This window comes from Euphorbia lathyris, chromosome 1 (assembly GCF_963576675.1).
Source record: "Euphorbia lathyris chromosome 1, ddEupLath1.1, whole genome shotgun sequence".
NCBI classification, from domain to species: domain Eukaryota; kingdom Viridiplantae; phylum Streptophyta; class Magnoliopsida; order Malpighiales; family Euphorbiaceae; genus Euphorbia; species Euphorbia lathyris.
In genome coordinates this window covers 136,468,689-136,487,205 of record NC_088910.1, presented here as the reverse complement: position 1 = coordinate 136,487,205, position 18,517 = coordinate 136,468,689, and the positions used below count along the sequence as shown (strand labels likewise).

Here is an 18,517-nt window from a genome sequence, read left to right as displayed (position 1 = left end):
CGTGCACGCCATGGTGAAAAAAAAATTAAATAATTAAAAAATGCACGTTGCAAAAAAGTTTGGGGGTGCAACACGAGGACTTCCCAAGAGGTCACCCATCTTAGTACTACTCTCGCCCAAGCACGTTTAGCTTCGGAGTTCTGATGGGATCCGGTGCATTAGTGCTGGTATGATCGCACCCGTCATCCCATGCAAAAACTAAGCATATATTCCATACTGGGCGCCCCTTTCTCCCGTATGCTCATCCTTCACGTGCATGCACAAGCCCCCGGACCCCAAACACTGACCCCCGCCTCGAAAACGTGCACGCCATGGTGAAAAAAAAATTAAATAATTAAAAAATGCACGTTGCAAAAAAGTTTGGGCCCGCCTCGAAAACGTGCACGCCATGGTGAAAAAAAAATTAAATAATTAAAAAATGCACGTTGCAAAAAAGTTTGGGGGTGCAACACGAGGACTTCCCAAGAGGTCACCCATCTGAGTACTACTCTCGCCCAAGCACGTTTGACTTCGGAGTTCTGATGGGATCCGGTGCATTAGTGCTGGTATGATCGCACCCGTCATCCCATGCAAAAACTAAGCATATATTCCATACTGGGCGCCCCTTTCTCCCGTATGCTCATCCTTCACGTGCATGCACAAGCCCCCGGACCCCAAACACTGACCCCCGCCTCGAAAACGTGCACGCCATAGTGAAAAAAAAAATTAAATAATTAAAAAATGCACGTTGCAAAAAAGTTTGGGCCCGCCTCGAAAACGTGCACGCCATGGTGAAAAAAAAATTAAATAATTAAAAAATGCACGTTGCAAAAAAGTTTGGGGGTGCAACACGAGGACTTCCCAAGAGGTCACCCATCTTAGTACTACTCTCGCCCAAGCACGTTTAACTTCGGAGTTCTGATGGGATCCGTTGCATTAGTGCTGGTATGATGGCACCCGTCATCCCATGCAAAAACTAAGCATATATTCCATACTGGGCGCCCCTTTCTCCCGTATGCTCATCCTTCACGTGCATGCACAAGCCCCCGGACCCCAAACACTGACCTCCGCCTCGTAAACGTGCACGCCATGGTGAAAAAAAAAATTAAATAATTAAAAAATGCACGTTGCAAAAAAGTTTGGGGGTGCAACACGAGGACTTCCCAAGAGGTCACCCATCTTAGTACTACTCTCGCCCAAGCACGTTTAGCTTCGGAGTTCTGATGGGATCCGGTGCATTAGTGCTGGTATGATCGCACCCGTCATCCCATGCAAAAACTAAGCATATATTCCATACTGGGCGCCCCTTTCTCCCGTATGCTCATCCTTCACGTGCATGCACAAGCCCCCGGACCCCAAACACTGACCCCCGCCTCGAAAACGTGCACGCCATGGTGAAAAAAAAAATTAAATAATTAAAAAATGCACGTTGCAAAAAAGTTTGGGGGTGCAACACGAGGACTTCCCAAGAGGTCACCCATCTTAGTACTACTCTCGCCCAAGCACGTTTAACTTCGGAGTTCTGATGGGATCCGGTGCATTAGTGCTGGTATGATCGCACCCGTCATCCCATGCAAAAACTAAGCATATATTCCATACTGGGCGCCCCTTTCTCCCGTATGCTCATCCTTCACGTAAATGCACAAGCCCCCGGACCCCAAACACTGACCCCCGCCTCGAAAACGTGCACGCCATGGTGAAAAAAAAAATTAAATAATTAAAAAATGCACGTTGCAAAAAAGTTTGGACCCGCCTCGAAAACGTGCACGCCATGGTGAAAAAAAATTAAATAATAAAAAAATGCACGTTGCAAAAAAGTTTGGGGGTGCAACACGAGGACTTCCCAAGAGGTCACCCATCTTAGTACTACTCTCGCCCAAGCACGTTTAACTTTGGAGTTCTGATAGGATCCGGTGCATTAGTGCTGGTATGATCGCACTCGTCATCCCATGCAAAAACTAAGCATATATTCCATACTGGGCGCCCCTTTCTCTCGTATGCTCATCCTTCACGTGCATGCACAAGCCCCCGGACCCCAAACACTGACCCCCGCCTCGAAAACGTGCACGCCATGGTGAAAAAAAATTAAATAATTAAAAAATGCACGTTGGAAAAAAGTTTGGGGGTGCAACACGAGGACTTCCCAAGAGGTCACCCATCTTAGTACTACTCTCGCCCAAGAACGTTTAGCTTCGGAGTTCTGATGGGATCCGGTGCATTAGTGCTGGTATGATCGCACCCGTCATCCCATGCAAAAACTAAGCATATATTCCATACTGGGCGCCCCTTTCTCCCGTATGCTCATCCTTCACGTGCATGCACAAGCCCCCGGACCCCAAACACTGACCCCCGCCTCGAAAACGTGCACGCCATGGTGAAAAAAAAATTAAATAATTAAAAAATGCACGTTGCAAAAAAGTTTGGGCCCGCCTCGAAAACGTGCACGCCATGGTGAAAAAAAATTAAATAATTAAAAAATGCACATTGCAAAAAAGTTTGGGGGTGCAACACGAGGACTTCCCAAGAGGTCACCCATCTTAGTACTACTCTCGCCCAAGCACGTTTCACTTCGGAGTTCTGATGGGATCCGGTGCATTAGTGTTGGTATGATCGCACCCGTCATCCCATGCAAAAACTAAGCATATATTCCATACTGGGCGCCCCTTTCTCCCGTATGCTCATCCTTCACGTGCATGCACAAGCCCCCGGACCCCAAACACTGACCCCCGCCTCGAAAACGTGCACGCCATGGTGAAAAAAAAAAATTAAATAATTAAAAAATGCACGTTGCAAAAAAGTTTGGGCCCGCCTCGAAAACGTGCACGCCATGGTGAAAAAAAAATTAAATAATTAAAAAATGCACGTTGCAAAAAAGTTTGGGGGTGCAACACGAGGACTTCCCATTAGGTCACCCATCTTAGTACTACTCTCGCCCAAGCACGTTTAACTTCGGAGTTCTGATGGGATCCGGTGCATTAGTGCTGGTATGATCGCACCCGTCATCCCATGCAAAAACTAAGCATATATTCCATACTGGGCGCCCCTTTCTCCCGTATGCTCATCCTTCACGTGCATGCACAAGCCCCCGTACCCCAAACACTGACCCCCGCCTCGTAAACGTGCACGCCATGGTGAAAAAAAAAATTAAATAATTAAAAAATGCACGTTGCAAAAAAGATTGGGGGTGCAACACGAGGACTTCCCAAGAGGTCACCCATCTTAGTACTACTCTCGCCCAAGCACGTTTAGCTTCGGAGTTCTGATGGGATCCGGTGCATCAGTGCTGGTATGATCGCACCTGTCATCCCATGCAAAAACTAAGCATATATTCCATACTGGGCGCCCCTTTCTCCCGTATGCTCATCCTTCACGTGCATGCACAAGCCCCCGGACCCCAAACACTGACCCCCGCCTCGAAAACGTGCACGCCATGGTGAAAAAAAAAATTAAATAATTAAAAAATGCACGTTGCAAAAAAGTTTGGGCCCGCCTCGAAAACGTGCACGCCATGGTGAAAAAAAATTAAATAATTAAAAAATGCACGTTGTAAAAAAGTTTGGGGGTGCAACACGAGGACTTCCCAAGAGGTCACCCATCTTAGTACTACTCTCGCCCAAGCACGTTAAACTTCGGAGTTCTGATGGGATCCGGTGCATTAGTGCTGGTATGATCGCACCCGTCATCCCATGCAAAAACTAAGCATATATTCCATACTGGGCGCCCCTTTCTCCCGTATGCTCATCCTTCACGTGCATGCACAAGCCCCCGGACCCCAAACACTGACCCCCGCCTCGAAAACGTGCACGCCATGGTGAAAAAAAAAATTAAATAATTAAAAAATGCACGTTGCAAAAAAGTTTGGGCCCGCCTCGAAAACGTGCACGTCATGGTGAAAAAAAAATTAAATAATTAAAAAATGCACGTTGCAAAAAAGTTTGGGGGTGCAACACGAGGACTTCCCAAGAGGTCACCCATCTTAGTACTACTCTCGCCCAAGCACGTTTAGCTTCGGAGTTCTGATGGGATCCGGTGCATTAGTGCTGGTATGATCGCACCCGTCATCCTATGCAAAAACTAAGCATATATTCCATACTGGGCGCCCCTTTCTCCCGTATGCTCATCCTTCACGTGCATGCACAAGCCCCCGGAACCCAAACACTGACCCCCGCCTCGAAAACGTGCACGCCATAGTGAAAAAAAAAATTAAATAATTAAAAAATGCACGTTGCAAAAAAGTTTGGGCCCGCCTCGAAAACGTGCACGCCATGGTGAAAAAAAAATTAAATAATTAAAAAATGCACGTTGCAAAAAAGTTTGGGGGTGCAACACGAGGACTTCCCAAGAGGTCACCCATCTTAGTACTACTCTCGCCCAAGCACGTTTAACTTCGGAGTTCTGATGGGATCCAGTGCATTAGTGCTGGTATGATGGCACCCGTCATCCCATGCAAAAACTAAGCATATATTCCATACTGGGCGCCCCTTTCTCCCGTATGCTCATCCTTCACGTGCATGCACAAGCCCCCGGACCCCAAACACTGACGTCCGCCTCGTAAACGTGCACGCCATGGTGAAAAAAAAAATTAAATAATTAAAAAATGCACGTTGCAAAAAAGTTTGGGGGTGCAACACGAGGACTTCCCAAGAGGTCACCCATCTTAGTACTACTCTCGCCCAAGCACGTTTCACTTCGGAGTTCTGATGGGATCCAGTGCATTAGTGCTGGTATGATGGCACCCGTCATCCCATGCAAAAACTAAGCATATATTCCATACTGGGCGCCCCTTTCTCCCGTATGCTCATCCTTCACGTGCATGCACAAGCCCCCGGACCCCAAACACTGACCTCCGCCTCGTAAACGTGCACGCCATGGTGAAAAAAAAAATTAAATAATTAAAAAATGCACGTTGCAAAAAAGTTTGGGGGTGCAACACCAGGACTTCCCAAGAGGTCACCCATCTTAGTACTACTCTCGCCCAAGCACGTTTAGCTTCGGAGTTCTGATGGGATCCGGTGCATTAGTGCTGGTATGATCGCACCCGTCATCCCATGCAAAAACTAAGCATATATTCCATACTGGGCGCCCCTTTCTCCCGTATGCTCATCCTTCACGTGCATGCACAAGCCCCCGGACCCCAAACACTGACCCCCGCCTCGAAAACGTGCACGCCATAGTGAAAAAAAAAATTAAATAATTAAAAAATGCACGTTGCAAAAAAGTTTGGGCCCGCCTCGAAAACGTGCACGCCATGGTGAAAAAAAAATTAAATAATTAAAAAATGCACGTTGCAAAAAAGTTTGGGGGTGCAACACGAGGACTTCCCAAGAGGTCACCCATCTTAGTACTACTCTCGCCCAAGCACGTTTAACTTCGGAGTTCTGATGGGATCCAGTGCATTAGTGCTGGTATGATGGCACCCGTCATCCCATGCAAAAACTAAGCATATATTCCATACTGGGCGCCCCTTTCTCCCGTATGCTCATCCTTCACGTGCATGCACAAGCCCCCGGACCCCAAACACTGACGTCCGCCTCGTAAACGTGCACGCCATGGTGAAAAAAAAAATTAAATAATTAAAAAAGGCACGTTGCAAAAAAGTTTGGGGGTGCAACACGAGGACTTCCCAAGAGGTCACCCATCTTAGTACTACTCTCGCCCAAGCACGTTTAACTTCGGAGTTCTGATGGGATCCAGTGCATTAGTGCTGGTATGATGGCACCCGTCATCCCATGCAAAAACTAAGCATATATTCCATACTGGGCGCCCCTTTCTCCCGTATGCTCATCCTTCACGTGCATGCACAAGCCCCCGGACCCCAAACACTGACCTCCGCCTCGTAAACGTGCACGCCATGGTGAAAAAAAAAATTAAATAATTAAAAAATGCACGTTGCAAAAAAGTTTGGGGGTGCAACACCAGGACTTCCCAAGAGGTCACCCATCTTAGTACTACTCTCGCCCAAGCACGTTTAGCTTCGGAGTTCTGATGGGATCCGGTGCATTAGTGCTGGTATGATCGCACCCGTCATCCCATGCAAAAACTAAGCATATATTCCATACTGGGCGCCCCTTTCTCCCGTATGCTCATCCTTCACGTGCATGCACAAGCCCCCGGACCCCAAACACTGACCCCCGCCTCGAAAACGTGCACGCCATGGTGAAAAAAAAAATTAAATAATTAAAAAATGCACGTTGCAAAAAAGTTTGGGCCCGCCTCGAAAACGTGCACGCCATGGTGAAAAAAAAATTAAATAATAAAAAAATGCACGTTGCAAAAAAGTTTGGGGGTGCAACACGAGGACTTCCCAAGAGGTCACCCATCTTAGTACTACTCTCGCCCAAGCACGTTTAGCTTCGGAGTTCTGATGGGATCCGGTGCATTAGTGCTGGTATGATCGCACCCGTCATCCCATGCAAAAACTAAGCATATATTCCATACTGGGCGCCCCTTTCTCCCGTATGCTCATCCTTCACGTGCATGCACAAGCCCCCGGACCCCAAACACTGACCCCCGCCTCGAAAACGTGCACGCCATGGTGAAAAAAAAAATTAAATAATTAAAAAATGCACGTTGCAAAAAAGTTTGGGCCCGCCTCGAAAACGTGCACGCCATGGTGAAAAAAAAATTAAATAATTAAAAAATGCACGTTGCAAAAAAGTTTGGGGGTGAAACACGAGGACTTCCCAAGAGGTCACCCATCTTAGTACTACTCTCGCCCAAGCACGTTTAGCTTCGGAGTTCTGATGGGATCCGGTGCATTAGTGCTGGTATGATCGCACCCGTCATCCCATGCAAAAACTAAGCATATATTCCATACTCGGCGCCCCTTTCTCCCGTATGCTCATCCTTCACGTGCATGCACAAGCCCCCGGACCCCAAACACTGACCCCCGCCTCGAAAACGTGCACGCCATGGTGAAAAAAAAAATTAAATAATTAAAAAATGCACGTTGCAAAAAAGTTTGGGCCCGCCTCGAAAACGTGCACGCCATGGTGAAAAAAAAATTAAATAATTAAAAAATGCACGTTGCAAAAAAGTTTGGGGGTGCAACACGAGGACTTCCCAAGAGGTCACCCATCTTAGTACTACTCTCGCCCAAGCACGTTTGACTTCGGAGTTCTGATGGGATCCGGTGCATTAGTGCTGGTATGATCGCACCCGTCATCCCATGCAAAAACTAAGCATATATTCCATACTGGGCGCCCCTTTCTCCCGTATGCTCATCCTTCACGTGCATGCACAAGCCCCCGGACCCCAAACACTAACCCCCGCCTCGAAAACGTGCACGCCATAGTGAAAAAAAAAATTAAATAATTAAAAAATGCACGTTGCAAAAAAGTTTGGGCCCGCCTCGAAAACGTGCACGCCATGGTGAAAAAAAAATTAAATAATTAAAAAATGCACGTTGCAAAAAAGTTTGGGGGTGCAACACGAGGACTTCCCAAGAGGTCACCCATCTTAGTACTACTCTCGCCCAAGCACGTTTCACTTCGGAGTTCTGATGGGATCCGGTGCATTAGTGCTTGTATGATGGCACCCGTCATCCCATGCAAAAACTAAGCATATATTCCATACTGGGCGCCCCTTTCTCCCGTATGCTCATCCTTCACGTGCATGCACAAGCCCCCGGACCCCAAACACTGACCTCCGCCTCGTAAACGTGCACGCCATGGTGAAAAAAAAAATTAAATAATTAAAAAATGCACGTTGCAAAAAAGTTTGGGGGTGCAACACGAGGACTTCCCAAGAGGTCACCCATCTTAGTACTACTCTCGCCCAAGCACGTTTAACTTCGGAGTTCTGATGGGATCCGGTGCATTAGTGCTGGTATGATGGCACCCGTCATCCCATGCAAAAACTAAGCATATATTCCATACTGGGCGCCCCTTTCTCCCGTATGCTCATCCTTCACGTGCATGCACAAGCCCCCGGACCCTAAACACTGACCTCCGCCTCGTAAACGTGCACGCCATGGTGAAAAAAAAAATTAAATAATTAAAAAATGCACGTTGCAAAAAAGTTTGGGGGTGCAACACCAGGACTTCCCAAGAGGTCACCCATCTTAGTACTACTCTCGCCCAAGCACGTTTAGCTTCGGAGTTCTGATGGGATCCGGTGCATTAGTGCTGGTATGATCGCACCCGTCATCCCATGCAAAAACTAAGCATATATTCCATACTGGGCGCCCCTTTCTCCCGTATGCTCATCCTTCACGTGCATGCACAAGCCCCCGGACCCCAAACACTGACCCCCGCCTCGAAAACGTGCACGCCATGGTGAAAAAAAAAATTAAATAATTAAAAAATGCACGTTGCAAAAAAGTTTGGGCCCGCCTCGAAAACGTGCACGCCATGGTGAAAAAAAAATTAAATAATAAAAAAATGCATGTTGCAAAAAAGTTTGGGGGTGCAACACGAGGACTTCCCAAGAGGTCACCCATCTTAGTACTACTCTCGCCCAAGCACGTTTAACTTCGGAGTTCTGATGGGATCCGGTGCATTAGTGCTGGTATGATCGCACCCGTCATCCCATGCAAAAACTAAGCATATATTCCATACTGGGCGCCCCTTTCTCCCGTATGCTCATCCTTCACGTGCATGCATAAGCCCCCGGACCCCAAACACTGACCCCCGCCTCGAAAACGTGCACGCCATGGTGAAAAAAAAATTAAATAATTAAAAAATGCACGTTGCAAAAAAGTTTGGGGGTGCAACACGAGGACTTCCCAAGAGGTCACCCATCTTAGTACTACTCTCGCCCAAGCACGTTTAGCTTCGGAGTTCTGATGGGATCCGGTGCATTAGTGCTGGTATGATCGCACCCGTCATCCCATGCAAAAACTAAGCATATATTCCATACTGGGCGCCCCTTTCTCCCGTATGCTCATCCTTCACGTGCATGCACAAGCCCCCGGACCCCAAACACTGACCCCCGCCTCGAAAACGTGCACGCCATGGTGAAAAAAAAATTAAATAATTAAAAAATGCACGTTGCAAAAAAGTTTGGGCCCGCCTCGAAAACGTGCACGCCATGGTGAAAAAAAAATTAAATAATAAAAAAATGCACGTTGCAAAAAAGTTTGGGGGTGCAACACGAGGACTTCCCAAGAGGTCACCCATCTTAGTACTACTCTCGCCCAAGCACGTTTAGCTTCGGAGTTCTGATGGGATCCGCTGCATTAGTGCTGGTATGATCGCACCCGTCATCCCATGCAAAAACTAAGCATATATTCCATACTGGGCGCCCCTTTCTCCCGTATGCTCATCCTTCACGTGCATGCACAAGCCCCCGGACCCCAAACACTGACCTCCGCCTCGTAAACGTGCACGCCATGGTGAAAAAAAAAATTAAATAATTAAAAAATGCACGTTGCAAAAAAGTTTGGGGGTGCAACACCAGGACTTCCCAAGAGGTCACCCATCTTAGTACTACTCTCGCCCAAGCACGTTTAGCTTCGGAGTTCTGATGGGATCCGGTGCATTAGTGCTGGTATGATCGCACCCGTCATCCCATGCAAAAACTAAGCATATATTCCATACTGGGCGCCCCTTTCTCCCGTATGCTCATCCTTCACGTGCATGCACAAGCCCCCGGACCCCAAACACTGACCCCCGCCTCGAAAACGTGCACGCCATGGTGAAAAAAAAAATTAAATAATTAAAAAATGCACGTTGCAAAAAAGTTTGGGCCCGCCTCGAAAACGTGCACGCCATGGTGAAAAAAAAATTAAATAATAAAAAAATGCACGTTGCAAAAAAGTTTGGGGGTGCAACACGAGGACTTCCCAAGAGGTCACCCATCTTAGTACTACTCTCGCCCAAGCACTTTTAACTTCGGAGTTCTGATGGGATCCGGTGCATTAGTGCTGGTATGATCGCACCCGTCATCCCATGCAAAAACTAAGCATATATTCCATACTGGGCGCCCCTTTCTCCCGTATGCTCATCCTTCACGTGCATGCATAAGCCCCCGGACCCCAAACACTGACCCCCGCCTCGAAAACGTGCACGCCATGGTGAAAAAAAAATTAAATAATTAAAAAATGCACGTTGCAAAAAAGTTTGGGGGTGCAACACGAGGACTTCCCAAGAGGTCACCCATCTTAGTACTACTCTCGCCCAAGCACGTTTAGCTTCGGAGTTCTGATGGGATCCGGTGCATTAGTGCTGGTATGATCGCACCCGTCATCCCATGCAAAAACTAAGCATATATTCCATACTGGGCGCCCCTTTCTCCCGTATGCTCATCCTTCACGTGCATGCACAAGCCCCCGGACCCCAAACACTGACCCCCGCCTCGAAAACGTGCACGCCATGGTGAAAAAAAAATTAAATAATTAAAAATGCACGTTGCAAAAAAGTTTGGGCCCGCCTCGAAAACGTGCACGCCATGGTGAAAAAAAAATTAAATAATTAAAAAATGCACGTTGCAAAAAAGTTTGGGGGTGCAACACGAGGACTTCCCAAGAGGTCACCCATCTGAGTACTACTCTCGCCCAAGCACGTTTGACTTCGGAGTTCTGATGGGATCCGGTGCATTAGTGCTGGTATGATCGCACCCGTCATCCCATGCAAAAACTAAGCATATATTCCATACTGGGCGCCCCTTTCTCCCGTATGCTCATCCTTCACGTGCATGCACAAGCCCCCGGACCCCAAACACTGACCCCCGCCTCGAAAACGTGCACGCCATAGTGAAAAAAAAAATTAAATAATTAAAAAATGCACGTTGCAAAAAAGTTTGGGCCCGCCTCGAAAACGTGCACGCCATGGTGAAAAAAAAATTAAATAATTAAAAAATGCACGTTGCAAAAAAGTTTGGGGGTGCAACACGAGGACTTCCCAAGAGGTCACCCATCTTAGTACTACTCTCGCCCAAGCACGTTTAACTTCGGAGTTCTGATGGGATCCGTTGCATTAGTGCTGGTATGATGGCACCCGTCATCCCATGCAAAAACTAAGCATATATTCCATACTGGGCGCCCCTTTCTCCCGTATGCTCATCCTTCACGTGCATGCACAAGCCCCCGGACCCCAAACACTGACCTCCGCCTCGTAAACGTGCACGCCATGGTGAAAAAAAAAATTAAATAATTAAAAAATGCACGTTGCAAAAAAGTTTGGGGGTGCAACACGAGGACTTCCCAAGAGGTCACCCATCTTAGTACTACTCTCGCCCAAGCACGTTTAGCTTCGGAGTTCTGATGGGATCCGGTGCATTAGTGCTGGTATGATCGCACCCGTCATCCCATGCAAAAACTAAGCATATATTCCATACTGGGCGCCCCTTTCTCCCGTATGCTCATCCTTCACGTGCATGCACAAGCCCCCGGACCCCAAACACTGACCCCCGCCTCGAAAACGTGCACGCCATGGTGAAAAAAAAAATTAAATAATTAAAAAATGCACGTTGCAAAAAAGTTTGGGCCCGCCTCGAAAACGTGCACGCCATGGTGAAAAAAAAATTAAATAATTAAAAAATGCACGTTGCAAAAAAGTTTGGGGGTGCAACACGAGGACTTCCCAAGAGGTCACCCATCTTAGTACTACTCTCGCCCAAGCACGTTTAACTTCGGAGTTCTGATGGGATCCGGTGCATTAGTGCTGGTATGATCGCACCCGTCATCCCATGCAAAAACTAAGCATATATTCCATACTGGGCGCCCCTTTCTCCCGTATGCTCATCCTTCACGTAAATGCACAAGCCCCCGGACCCCAAACACTGACCCCCGCCTCGAAAACGTGCACGCCATGGTGAAAAAAAAAATTAAATAATTAAAAAATGCACGTTGCAAAAAAGTTTGGGCCCGCCTCGAAAACGTGCACGCCATGGTGAAAAAAAATTAAATAATAAAAAAATGCACGTTGCAAAAAAGTTTGGGGGTGCAACACGAGGACTTCCCAAGAGGTCACCCATCTTAGTACTACTCTCGCCCAAGCACGTTTAACTTTGGAGTTCTGATGGGATCCGGTGCATTAGTGCTGGTATGATCGCACTCGTCATCCCATGCAAAAACTAAGCATATATTCCATACTGGGCGCCCCTTTCTCTCGTATGCTCATCCTTCACGTGCATGCACAAGCCCCCGGACCCCAAACACTGACCCCCGCCTCGAAAACGTGCACGCCATGGTGAAAAAAAATTAAATAATTAAAAAATGCACGTTGCAAAAAAGTTTGGGGGTGCAACACGAGGACTTCCCAAGAGGTCACCCATCTTAGTACTACTCTCGCCCAAGAACGTTTAGCTTCGGAGTTCTGATGGGATCCGGTGCATTAGTGCTGGTATGATCGCACCCGTCATCCCATGCAAAAACTAAGCATATATTCCATACTGGGCGCCCCTTTCTCCCGTATGCTCATCCTTCACGTGCATGCACAAGCCCCCGGACCCCAAACACTGACCCCCGCCTCGAAAACGTGCACGCCATGGTGAAAAAAAAATTAAATAATTAAAAAATGCACGTTGCAAAAAAGTTTGGGCCCGCCTCGAAAACGTGCACGCCATGGTGAAAAAAAATTAAATAATTAAAAAATGCACATTGCAAAAAAGTTTGGGGGTGCAATACGAGGACTTCCCAAGAGGTCACCCATCTTAGTACTACTCTCGCCCAAGCACGTTTAACTTCGGAGTTCTGATGGGATCCGGTGCATTAGTGTTGGTATGATCGCACCCGTCATCCCATGCAAAAACTAAGCATATATTCCATACTGGGCGCCCCTTTCTCCCGTATGCTCATCCTTCACGTGCATGCACAAGCCCCCGGACCCCAAACACTGACCCCCGCCTCGAAAACGTGCACGCCATGGTGAAAAAAAAAAATTAAATAATTAAAAAATGCACGTTGCAAAAAAGTTTGGGCCCGCCTCGAAAACGTGCACGACATGGTGAAAAAAAAATTAAATAATTAAAAAATGCACGTTGCAAAAAAGTTTGGGGGTGCAACACGAGGACTTCCCATTAGGTCACCCATCTTAGTACTACTCTCGCCCAAGCACGTTTAACTTCGGAGTTCTGATGGGATCCGGTGCATTAGTGCTGGTATGATCGCACCCGTCATCCCATGCAAAAACTAAGCATATATTCCATACTGGGCGCCCCTTTCTCCCGTATGCTCATCCTTCACGTGCATGCACAAGCCCCCGTACCCCAAACACTGACCCCCGCCTCGTAAACGTGCACGCCATGGTGAAAAAAAAAATTAAATAATTAAAAAATGCACGTTGCAAAAAAGATTGGGGGTGCAACACGAGGACTTCCCAAGAGGTCACCCATCTTAGTACTACTCTCGCCCAAGCACGTTTAGCTTCGGAGTTCTGATGGGATCCGGTGCATCAGTGCTGGTATGATCGCACCTGTCATCCCATGCAAAAACTAAGCATATATTCCATACTGGGCGCCCCTTTCTCCCGTATGCTCATCCTTCACGTGCATGCACAAGCCCCCGGACCCCAAACACTGACCCCCGCCTCGAAAACGTGCACGCCATGGTGAAAAAAAAAATTAAATAATTAAAAAATGCACGTTGCAAAAAAGTTTGGGCCCGCCTCGAAAACGTGCACGCCATGGTGAAAAAAAATTAAATAATTAAAAAATGCACGTTGCAAAAAAGTTTGGGGGTGAAACACGAGGACTTCCCAAGAGGTCACCCATCTTAGTACTACTCTCGCCCAAGCACGTTTAGCTTCGGAGTTCTGATGGGATCCGGTGCATTAGTGCTGGTATGATCGCACCCGTCATCCCATGCAAAAACTAAGCATATATTCCATACTGGGCGCCCCTTTCTCCCGTATGCTCATCCTTCACGTGCATGCACAAGCCCCCGGACCCCAAACACTGACCCCCGCCTCGAAAACGTGCACGCCATGGTGAAAAAAAAAATTAAATAATTAAAAAATGCACGTTGCAAAAAAGTTTGGGCCCGCCTCGAAAACGTGCACGCCATGGTGAAAAAAAAATTAAATAATTAAAAAATGCACGTTGCAAAAAAGTTTGGGGGTGCAACACGAGGACTTCCCAAGAGGTCACCCATCTTAGTACTACTCTCGCCCAAGCACGTTTAACTTCGGAGTTCTGATGGGATCCGGTGCATTAGTGCTGGTATGATCGCACCCGTCATCCCATGCAAAAACTAAGCATATATTCCATACTGGGCGCCCCTTTCTCCCGTATGCTCATCCTTCACGTAAATGCACAAGCCCCCGGACCCCAAACACTGACCCCCGCCTCGAAAACGTGCACGCCATGGTGAAAAAAAAATTAAATAATTAAAAAATGCACGTTGCAAAAAAGTTTGGGCCCGCCTCGAAAACGTGCACGCCATGGTGAAAAAAAATTAAATAATAAAAAAATGCACGTTGCAAAAAAGTTTGGGGGTGCAACACGAGGACTTCCCAAGAGGTCACCCATCTTAGTACTACTCTCGCCCAAGCACGTTTAACTTTGGAGTTCTGATGGGATCCGGTGCATTAGTGCTGGTATGATCGCACCCGTCATCCCATGCAAAAACTAAGCATATATTCCATACTGGGCGCCCCTTTCTCTCGTATGCTCATCCTTCACGTGCATGCACAAGCCCCCGGACCCCAAACACTGACCCCCGCCTCGAAAACGTGCACGCCATGGTGAAAAAAAATTAAATAATTAAAAAATGCACGTTGCAAAAAAGTTTGGGGGTGCAACACGAGGACTTCCCAAGAGGTCACCCATCTTAGTACTACTCTCGCCCAAGAACGTTTAGCTTCGGAGTTCTGATGGGATCCGGTGCATTAGTGCTGGTATGATCGCACCCGTCATCCCATGCAAAAACTAAGCATATATTCCATACTGGGCGCCCCTTTCTCCCGTATGCTCATCCTTCACGTGCATGCACAAGCCCCCGGACCCCAAACACTGACCCCCGCCTCGAAAACGTGCACGCCATGGTGAAAAAAAAATTAAATAATTAAAAAATGCACGTTGCAAAAAAGTTTGGGCCCGCCTCGAAAACGTGCACGCCATGGTGAAAAAAAATTAAATAATTAAAAAATGCACATTGCAAAAAAGTTTGGGGGTGCAACACGAGGACTTCCCAAGAGGTCACCCATCTTAGTACTACTCTCGCCCAAGCACGTTTAACTTCGGAGTTCTGATGGGATCCGGTGCATTAGTGTTGGTATGATCGCACCCGTCATCCCATGCAAAAACTAAGCATATATTCCATACTGGGCGCCCCTTTCTCCCGTATGCTCATCCTTCACGTGCATGCACAAGCCCCCGGACCCCAAACACTGACCCCCGCCTCGAAAACGTGCACGCCATGGTGAAAAAAAAATTAAATAATTAAAAAATGCACGTTGCAAAAAAGTTTGGGCCCGCCTCGAAAACGTGCACGCCATGGTGAAAAAAAAATTAAATAATTAAAAAATGCACGTTGCAAAAAAGTTTGGGGGTGCAACACGAGGACTTCCCAAGAGGTCACCCATCTTAGTACTACTCTCGCCCAAGCACGTTTAACTTCGGAGTTCTGATGGGATCCGGTGCATTAGTGCTGGTATGATCGCACCCGTCATCCCATGCAAAAACTAAGCATATATTCCATACTGGGCGCCCCTTTCTCCCGTATGCTCATCCTTCACGTAAATGCACAAGCCCCCGGACCCCAAACACTGACCCCCGCCTCGAAAACGTGCACGCCATGGTGAAAAAAAAATTAAATAATTAAAAAATGCACGTTGCAAAAAAGTTTGGGCCCGCCTCGAAAACGTGCACGCCATGGTGAAAAAAAATTAAATAATAAAAAAATGCACGTTGCAAAAAAGTTTGGGGGTGCAACACGAGGACTTCCCAAGAGGTCACCCATCTTAGTACTACTCTCGCCCAAGCACGTTTAACTTTGGAGTTCTGATGGGATCCGGTGCATTAGTGCTGGTATGATCGCACCCGTCATCCCATGCAAAAACTAAGCATATATTCCATACTGGGCGCCCCTTTCTCTCGTATGCTCATCCTTCACGTGCATGCACAAGCCCCCGGACCCCAAACACTGACCCCCGCCTCGAAAACGTGCACGCCATGGTGAAAAAAAATTAAATAATTAAAAAATGCACGTTGCAAAAAAGTTTGGGGGTGCAACACGAGGACTTCCCAAGAGGTCACCCATCTTAGTACTACTCTCGCCCAAGAACGTTTAGCTTCGGAGTTCTGATGGGATCCGGTGCATTAGTGCTGGTATGATCGCACCCGTCATCCCATGCAAAAACTAAGCATATATTCCATACTGGGCGCCCCTTTCTCCCGTATGCTCATCCTTCACGTGCATGCACAAGCCCCCGGACCCCAAACACTGACCCCCGCCTCGAAAACGTGCACGCCATGGTGAAAAAAAAATTAAATAATTAAAAAATGCACGTTGCAAAAAAGTTTGGGCCCGCCTCGAAAACGTGCACGCCATGGTGAAAAAAAATTAAATAATTAAAAAATGCACATTGCAAAAAAGTTTGGGGGTGCAACACGAGGACTTCCCAAGAGGTCACCCATCTTAGTACTACTCTCGCCCAAGCACGTTTAACTTCGGAGTTCTGATGGGATCCGGTGCATTAGTGTTGGTATGATCGCACCCGTCATCCCATGCAAAAACTAAGCATATATTCCATACTGGGCGCCCCTTTCTCCCGTATGCTCATCCTTCACGTGCATGCACAAGCCCCCGGACCCCAAACACTGACCCCCGCCTCGAAAACGTGCACGCCATGGTGAAAAAAAAATTAAATAATTAAAAAATGCACGTTGCAAAAAAGTTTGGGCCCGCCTCGAAAACGTGCACGCCATGGTGAAAAAAAAATTAAATAATTAAAAAATGCACGTTGCAAAAAAGTTTGGGGGTGCAACACGAGGACTTCCCATTAGGTCACCCATCTTAGTACTACTCTCGCCCAAGCACGTTTAGCTTCGGAGTTCTGATGGGATCCGGTGCATTAGTGCTGGTATGATCGCACCCGTCATCCCATGCAAAAACTAAGCATATATTCCATACTGGGCGCCCCTTTCTCCCGTATGCTCATCCTTCACGTGCATGCACAAGCCCCCGTACCCCAAATACTGACCCCCGCCTCGTAAACGTGCACGCCATGGTGAAAAAAAAAATTAAATAATTAAAAAATGCACGTTGCAAAAAAGATTGGGGGTGCAACACGAGGACTTCCCAAGAGGTCACCCATCTTAGTACTACTCTCGCCCAAGCACGTTTAACTTCGGAGTTCTGATGGGATCCGGTGCATCAGTGCTGGTATGATCGCACCTGTCATCCCATGCAAAAACTAAGCATATATTCCATACTGGGCGCCCCTTTCTCCCGTATGCTCATCCTTCACGTGCATGCACAAGCCCCCGGACCCCAAACACTGACCCCCGACTCGAAAACGTGCACGCCATGGTGAAAAAAAAATTAAATAATTAAAAAATGCACGTTGCAAAAAAGTTTGGGCCCGCCTCGAAAACGTGCACGCCATGGTGAAAAAAAATTAAATAATAAAAAAATGCACGTTGCAAAAAAGTTTGGGGGTGCAACACGAGGACTTCCCAAGAGGTCACCCATCTTAGTACTACTCTCGCCCAAGCACGTTTAACTTTGGAGTTCTGATGGGATCCGGTGCATTAGTGCTGGTATGATCGCACTCGTCATCCCATGCAAAAACTAAGCATATATTCCATACTGGGCGCCCCTTTCTCTCGTATGCTCATCCTTCACGTGCATGCACAAGCCCCCGGACCCCAAACACTGACCCCCGCCTCGAAAACGTGCACGCCATGGTGAAAAAAAATTAAATAATTAAAAAATGCACGTTGCAAAAAAGTTTGGGGGTGCAACACGAGGACTTCCCAAGAGGTCACCCATCTTAGTACTACTCTCGCCCAAGAACGTTTAGCTTCGGAGTTCTGATGGGATCCGGTGCATTAGTGCTGGTATGATCGCACCCGTCATCCCATGCAAAAACTAAGCATATATTCCATACTGGGCGCCCCTTTCTCCCGTATGCTCATCCTTCACGTGCATGCACAAGCCCCCGGACCCCAAACACTGACCCCCGCCTCGAAAACGTGCACGCCATGGTGAAAAAAAAATTAAATAATTAAAAAATGCACGTTGCAAAAAAGTTTGGGCCCGCCTCGAAAACGTGCACGCCATGGTGAAAAAAAATTAAATAATTAAAAAATGCACATTGCAAAAAAGTTTGGGGGTGCAACACGAGGACTTCCCAAGAGGTCACCCATCTTAGTACTACTCTCGCCCAAGCACGTTTAACTTCGGAGTTCTGATGGGATCCGGTGCATTAGTGTTGGTATGATCGCACCCGTCATCCCATGCAAAAACTAAGCATATATTCCATACTGGGCGCCCCTTTCTCCCGTATGCTCATCCTTCACGTGCATGCACAAGCCCCCGGACCCCAAACACTGACCCCCGCCTCGAAAACGTGCACGCCATGGTGAAAAAAAAAAATTAAATAATTAAAAAATGCACGTTGCAAAAAAGTTTGGGCCCGCCTCGAAAACGTGC

The 18,517-nt window shown here is 47.3% G+C and overlaps 53 non-coding genes across 53 annotated transcripts; all 53 read right to left on the bottom strand.

Moving 5' to 3' along the window:
• Positions 1-62: 62 nt before the first annotated feature.
• On the bottom strand, positions 63-181 carry LOC136211805 (5S ribosomal RNA). Its single transcript, XR_010678995.1, has one exon. It is a non-coding gene; the product is annotated as a 5S ribosomal RNA (ribosomal RNA).
• Positions 182-440: 259 nt separating this feature from the next.
• LOC136213495 (5S ribosomal RNA) lies at positions 441-559 on the bottom strand. Its single transcript, XR_010680603.1, has one exon. It is a non-coding gene; the product is annotated as a 5S ribosomal RNA (ribosomal RNA).
• A 260-nt stretch (positions 560-819) lies between these two features.
• LOC136215172 (5S ribosomal RNA) lies at positions 820-938 on the bottom strand. Its single transcript, XR_010682220.1, has one exon. It is a non-coding gene; the product is annotated as a 5S ribosomal RNA (ribosomal RNA).
• A 183-nt stretch (positions 939-1,121) lies between these two features.
• Positions 1,122-1,240, bottom strand: LOC136211804 (5S ribosomal RNA). Its single transcript, XR_010678994.1, has one exon. It is a non-coding gene; the product is annotated as a 5S ribosomal RNA (ribosomal RNA).
• Positions 1,241-1,423: 183 nt separating this feature from the next.
• On the bottom strand, positions 1,424-1,542 carry LOC136211515 (5S ribosomal RNA). Its single transcript, XR_010678714.1, has one exon. It is a non-coding gene; the product is annotated as a 5S ribosomal RNA (ribosomal RNA).
• Positions 1,543-1,801: 259 nt separating this feature from the next.
• Positions 1,802-1,920, bottom strand: LOC136215264 (5S ribosomal RNA). The gene has a single exon (XR_010682311.1). It is a non-coding gene; the product is annotated as a 5S ribosomal RNA (ribosomal RNA).
• A 181-nt stretch (positions 1,921-2,101) lies between these two features.
• LOC136214049 (5S ribosomal RNA) lies at positions 2,102-2,220 on the bottom strand. The gene has a single exon (XR_010681147.1). It is a non-coding gene; the product is annotated as a 5S ribosomal RNA (ribosomal RNA).
• A 258-nt stretch (positions 2,221-2,478) lies between these two features.
• On the bottom strand, positions 2,479-2,597 carry LOC136214662 (5S ribosomal RNA). The gene has a single exon (XR_010681741.1). It is a non-coding gene; the product is annotated as a 5S ribosomal RNA (ribosomal RNA).
• A 261-nt stretch (positions 2,598-2,858) lies between these two features.
• Positions 2,859-2,977, bottom strand: LOC136212135 (5S ribosomal RNA). Its single transcript, XR_010679308.1, has one exon. It is a non-coding gene; the product is annotated as a 5S ribosomal RNA (ribosomal RNA).
• A 183-nt stretch (positions 2,978-3,160) lies between these two features.
• LOC136213402 (5S ribosomal RNA) lies at positions 3,161-3,279 on the bottom strand. The gene has a single exon (XR_010680516.1). It is a non-coding gene; the product is annotated as a 5S ribosomal RNA (ribosomal RNA).
• Positions 3,280-3,538: 259 nt separating this feature from the next.
• Positions 3,539-3,657, bottom strand: LOC136213959 (5S ribosomal RNA). Its single transcript, XR_010681059.1, has one exon. It is a non-coding gene; the product is annotated as a 5S ribosomal RNA (ribosomal RNA).
• Positions 3,658-3,917: 260 nt separating this feature from the next.
• LOC136211802 (5S ribosomal RNA) lies at positions 3,918-4,036 on the bottom strand. Its single transcript, XR_010678991.1, has one exon. It is a non-coding gene; the product is annotated as a 5S ribosomal RNA (ribosomal RNA).
• A 260-nt stretch (positions 4,037-4,296) lies between these two features.
• LOC136214705 (5S ribosomal RNA) lies at positions 4,297-4,415 on the bottom strand. Its single transcript, XR_010681781.1, has one exon. It is a non-coding gene; the product is annotated as a 5S ribosomal RNA (ribosomal RNA).
• A 183-nt stretch (positions 4,416-4,598) lies between these two features.
• Positions 4,599-4,717, bottom strand: LOC136215174 (5S ribosomal RNA). Its single transcript, XR_010682222.1, has one exon. It is a non-coding gene; the product is annotated as a 5S ribosomal RNA (ribosomal RNA).
• A 183-nt stretch (positions 4,718-4,900) lies between these two features.
• On the bottom strand, positions 4,901-5,019 carry LOC136214150 (5S ribosomal RNA). Its single transcript, XR_010681246.1, has one exon. It is a non-coding gene; the product is annotated as a 5S ribosomal RNA (ribosomal RNA).
• Positions 5,020-5,279: 260 nt separating this feature from the next.
• LOC136214704 (5S ribosomal RNA) lies at positions 5,280-5,398 on the bottom strand. The gene has a single exon (XR_010681780.1). It is a non-coding gene; the product is annotated as a 5S ribosomal RNA (ribosomal RNA).
• Positions 5,399-5,581: 183 nt separating this feature from the next.
• On the bottom strand, positions 5,582-5,700 carry LOC136214703 (5S ribosomal RNA). Its single transcript, XR_010681779.1, has one exon. It is a non-coding gene; the product is annotated as a 5S ribosomal RNA (ribosomal RNA).
• Positions 5,701-5,883: 183 nt separating this feature from the next.
• LOC136214149 (5S ribosomal RNA) lies at positions 5,884-6,002 on the bottom strand. The gene has a single exon (XR_010681245.1). It is a non-coding gene; the product is annotated as a 5S ribosomal RNA (ribosomal RNA).
• Positions 6,003-6,262: 260 nt separating this feature from the next.
• On the bottom strand, positions 6,263-6,381 carry LOC136211801 (5S ribosomal RNA). The gene has a single exon (XR_010678990.1). It is a non-coding gene; the product is annotated as a 5S ribosomal RNA (ribosomal RNA).
• A 260-nt stretch (positions 6,382-6,641) lies between these two features.
• LOC136214512 (5S ribosomal RNA) lies at positions 6,642-6,760 on the bottom strand. Its single transcript, XR_010681595.1, has one exon. It is a non-coding gene; the product is annotated as a 5S ribosomal RNA (ribosomal RNA).
• A 260-nt stretch (positions 6,761-7,020) lies between these two features.
• On the bottom strand, positions 7,021-7,139 carry LOC136212238 (5S ribosomal RNA). The gene has a single exon (XR_010679405.1). It is a non-coding gene; the product is annotated as a 5S ribosomal RNA (ribosomal RNA).
• Positions 7,140-7,399: 260 nt separating this feature from the next.
• LOC136215575 (5S ribosomal RNA) lies at positions 7,400-7,518 on the bottom strand. The gene has a single exon (XR_010682613.1). It is a non-coding gene; the product is annotated as a 5S ribosomal RNA (ribosomal RNA).
• A 183-nt stretch (positions 7,519-7,701) lies between these two features.
• LOC136213910 (5S ribosomal RNA) lies at positions 7,702-7,820 on the bottom strand. Its single transcript, XR_010681010.1, has one exon. It is a non-coding gene; the product is annotated as a 5S ribosomal RNA (ribosomal RNA).
• Positions 7,821-8,003: 183 nt separating this feature from the next.
• On the bottom strand, positions 8,004-8,122 carry LOC136214147 (5S ribosomal RNA). The gene has a single exon (XR_010681243.1). It is a non-coding gene; the product is annotated as a 5S ribosomal RNA (ribosomal RNA).
• A 260-nt stretch (positions 8,123-8,382) lies between these two features.
• LOC136211514 (5S ribosomal RNA) lies at positions 8,383-8,501 on the bottom strand. The gene has a single exon (XR_010678713.1). It is a non-coding gene; the product is annotated as a 5S ribosomal RNA (ribosomal RNA).
• A 182-nt stretch (positions 8,502-8,683) lies between these two features.
• Positions 8,684-8,802, bottom strand: LOC136211800 (5S ribosomal RNA). Its single transcript, XR_010678989.1, has one exon. It is a non-coding gene; the product is annotated as a 5S ribosomal RNA (ribosomal RNA).
• A 259-nt stretch (positions 8,803-9,061) lies between these two features.
• LOC136214157 (5S ribosomal RNA) lies at positions 9,062-9,180 on the bottom strand. The gene has a single exon (XR_010681252.1). It is a non-coding gene; the product is annotated as a 5S ribosomal RNA (ribosomal RNA).
• A 183-nt stretch (positions 9,181-9,363) lies between these two features.
• Positions 9,364-9,482, bottom strand: LOC136214146 (5S ribosomal RNA). Its single transcript, XR_010681242.1, has one exon. It is a non-coding gene; the product is annotated as a 5S ribosomal RNA (ribosomal RNA).
• Positions 9,483-9,742: 260 nt separating this feature from the next.
• On the bottom strand, positions 9,743-9,861 carry LOC136211452 (5S ribosomal RNA). Its single transcript, XR_010678654.1, has one exon. It is a non-coding gene; the product is annotated as a 5S ribosomal RNA (ribosomal RNA).
• A 182-nt stretch (positions 9,862-10,043) lies between these two features.
• LOC136211799 (5S ribosomal RNA) lies at positions 10,044-10,162 on the bottom strand. The gene has a single exon (XR_010678988.1). It is a non-coding gene; the product is annotated as a 5S ribosomal RNA (ribosomal RNA).
• Positions 10,163-10,420: 258 nt separating this feature from the next.
• LOC136213494 (5S ribosomal RNA) lies at positions 10,421-10,539 on the bottom strand. Its single transcript, XR_010680602.1, has one exon. It is a non-coding gene; the product is annotated as a 5S ribosomal RNA (ribosomal RNA).
• Positions 10,540-10,799: 260 nt separating this feature from the next.
• LOC136215170 (5S ribosomal RNA) lies at positions 10,800-10,918 on the bottom strand. The gene has a single exon (XR_010682218.1). It is a non-coding gene; the product is annotated as a 5S ribosomal RNA (ribosomal RNA).
• Positions 10,919-11,101: 183 nt separating this feature from the next.
• LOC136211797 (5S ribosomal RNA) lies at positions 11,102-11,220 on the bottom strand. The gene has a single exon (XR_010678987.1). It is a non-coding gene; the product is annotated as a 5S ribosomal RNA (ribosomal RNA).
• A 260-nt stretch (positions 11,221-11,480) lies between these two features.
• Positions 11,481-11,599, bottom strand: LOC136211512 (5S ribosomal RNA). Its single transcript, XR_010678711.1, has one exon. It is a non-coding gene; the product is annotated as a 5S ribosomal RNA (ribosomal RNA).
• Positions 11,600-11,858: 259 nt separating this feature from the next.
• LOC136214291 (5S ribosomal RNA) lies at positions 11,859-11,977 on the bottom strand. Its single transcript, XR_010681384.1, has one exon. It is a non-coding gene; the product is annotated as a 5S ribosomal RNA (ribosomal RNA).
• A 181-nt stretch (positions 11,978-12,158) lies between these two features.
• On the bottom strand, positions 12,159-12,277 carry LOC136214048 (5S ribosomal RNA). The gene has a single exon (XR_010681146.1). It is a non-coding gene; the product is annotated as a 5S ribosomal RNA (ribosomal RNA).
• A 258-nt stretch (positions 12,278-12,535) lies between these two features.
• Positions 12,536-12,654, bottom strand: LOC136213776 (5S ribosomal RNA). Its single transcript, XR_010680880.1, has one exon. It is a non-coding gene; the product is annotated as a 5S ribosomal RNA (ribosomal RNA).
• Positions 12,655-12,915: 261 nt separating this feature from the next.
• Positions 12,916-13,034, bottom strand: LOC136212134 (5S ribosomal RNA). Its single transcript, XR_010679307.1, has one exon. It is a non-coding gene; the product is annotated as a 5S ribosomal RNA (ribosomal RNA).
• Positions 13,035-13,217: 183 nt separating this feature from the next.
• On the bottom strand, positions 13,218-13,336 carry LOC136213401 (5S ribosomal RNA). Its single transcript, XR_010680515.1, has one exon. It is a non-coding gene; the product is annotated as a 5S ribosomal RNA (ribosomal RNA).
• Positions 13,337-13,595: 259 nt separating this feature from the next.
• Positions 13,596-13,714, bottom strand: LOC136214511 (5S ribosomal RNA). The gene has a single exon (XR_010681594.1). It is a non-coding gene; the product is annotated as a 5S ribosomal RNA (ribosomal RNA).
• Positions 13,715-13,974: 260 nt separating this feature from the next.
• On the bottom strand, positions 13,975-14,093 carry LOC136211511 (5S ribosomal RNA). The gene has a single exon (XR_010678710.1). It is a non-coding gene; the product is annotated as a 5S ribosomal RNA (ribosomal RNA).
• Positions 14,094-14,351: 258 nt separating this feature from the next.
• LOC136212886 (5S ribosomal RNA) lies at positions 14,352-14,470 on the bottom strand. Its single transcript, XR_010680026.1, has one exon. It is a non-coding gene; the product is annotated as a 5S ribosomal RNA (ribosomal RNA).
• Positions 14,471-14,651: 181 nt separating this feature from the next.
• Positions 14,652-14,770, bottom strand: LOC136214047 (5S ribosomal RNA). Its single transcript, XR_010681145.1, has one exon. It is a non-coding gene; the product is annotated as a 5S ribosomal RNA (ribosomal RNA).
• A 258-nt stretch (positions 14,771-15,028) lies between these two features.
• On the bottom strand, positions 15,029-15,147 carry LOC136213842 (5S ribosomal RNA). Its single transcript, XR_010680941.1, has one exon. It is a non-coding gene; the product is annotated as a 5S ribosomal RNA (ribosomal RNA).
• A 259-nt stretch (positions 15,148-15,406) lies between these two features.
• LOC136211510 (5S ribosomal RNA) lies at positions 15,407-15,525 on the bottom strand. The gene has a single exon (XR_010678709.1). It is a non-coding gene; the product is annotated as a 5S ribosomal RNA (ribosomal RNA).
• Positions 15,526-15,783: 258 nt separating this feature from the next.
• Positions 15,784-15,902, bottom strand: LOC136212885 (5S ribosomal RNA). Its single transcript, XR_010680025.1, has one exon. It is a non-coding gene; the product is annotated as a 5S ribosomal RNA (ribosomal RNA).
• A 181-nt stretch (positions 15,903-16,083) lies between these two features.
• LOC136214046 (5S ribosomal RNA) lies at positions 16,084-16,202 on the bottom strand. The gene has a single exon (XR_010681144.1). It is a non-coding gene; the product is annotated as a 5S ribosomal RNA (ribosomal RNA).
• Positions 16,203-16,460: 258 nt separating this feature from the next.
• Positions 16,461-16,579, bottom strand: LOC136213841 (5S ribosomal RNA). Its single transcript, XR_010680940.1, has one exon. It is a non-coding gene; the product is annotated as a 5S ribosomal RNA (ribosomal RNA).
• A 259-nt stretch (positions 16,580-16,838) lies between these two features.
• LOC136212997 (5S ribosomal RNA) lies at positions 16,839-16,957 on the bottom strand. Its single transcript, XR_010680131.1, has one exon. It is a non-coding gene; the product is annotated as a 5S ribosomal RNA (ribosomal RNA).
• Positions 16,958-17,140: 183 nt separating this feature from the next.
• LOC136212480 (5S ribosomal RNA) lies at positions 17,141-17,259 on the bottom strand. The gene has a single exon (XR_010679634.1). It is a non-coding gene; the product is annotated as a 5S ribosomal RNA (ribosomal RNA).
• A 258-nt stretch (positions 17,260-17,517) lies between these two features.
• Positions 17,518-17,636, bottom strand: LOC136214289 (5S ribosomal RNA). Its single transcript, XR_010681382.1, has one exon. It is a non-coding gene; the product is annotated as a 5S ribosomal RNA (ribosomal RNA).
• Positions 17,637-17,817: 181 nt separating this feature from the next.
• Positions 17,818-17,936, bottom strand: LOC136214044 (5S ribosomal RNA). Its single transcript, XR_010681142.1, has one exon. It is a non-coding gene; the product is annotated as a 5S ribosomal RNA (ribosomal RNA).
• Positions 17,937-18,194: 258 nt separating this feature from the next.
• On the bottom strand, positions 18,195-18,313 carry LOC136213840 (5S ribosomal RNA). Its single transcript, XR_010680939.1, has one exon. It is a non-coding gene; the product is annotated as a 5S ribosomal RNA (ribosomal RNA).
• Positions 18,314-18,517: the final 204 nt, after the last annotated feature.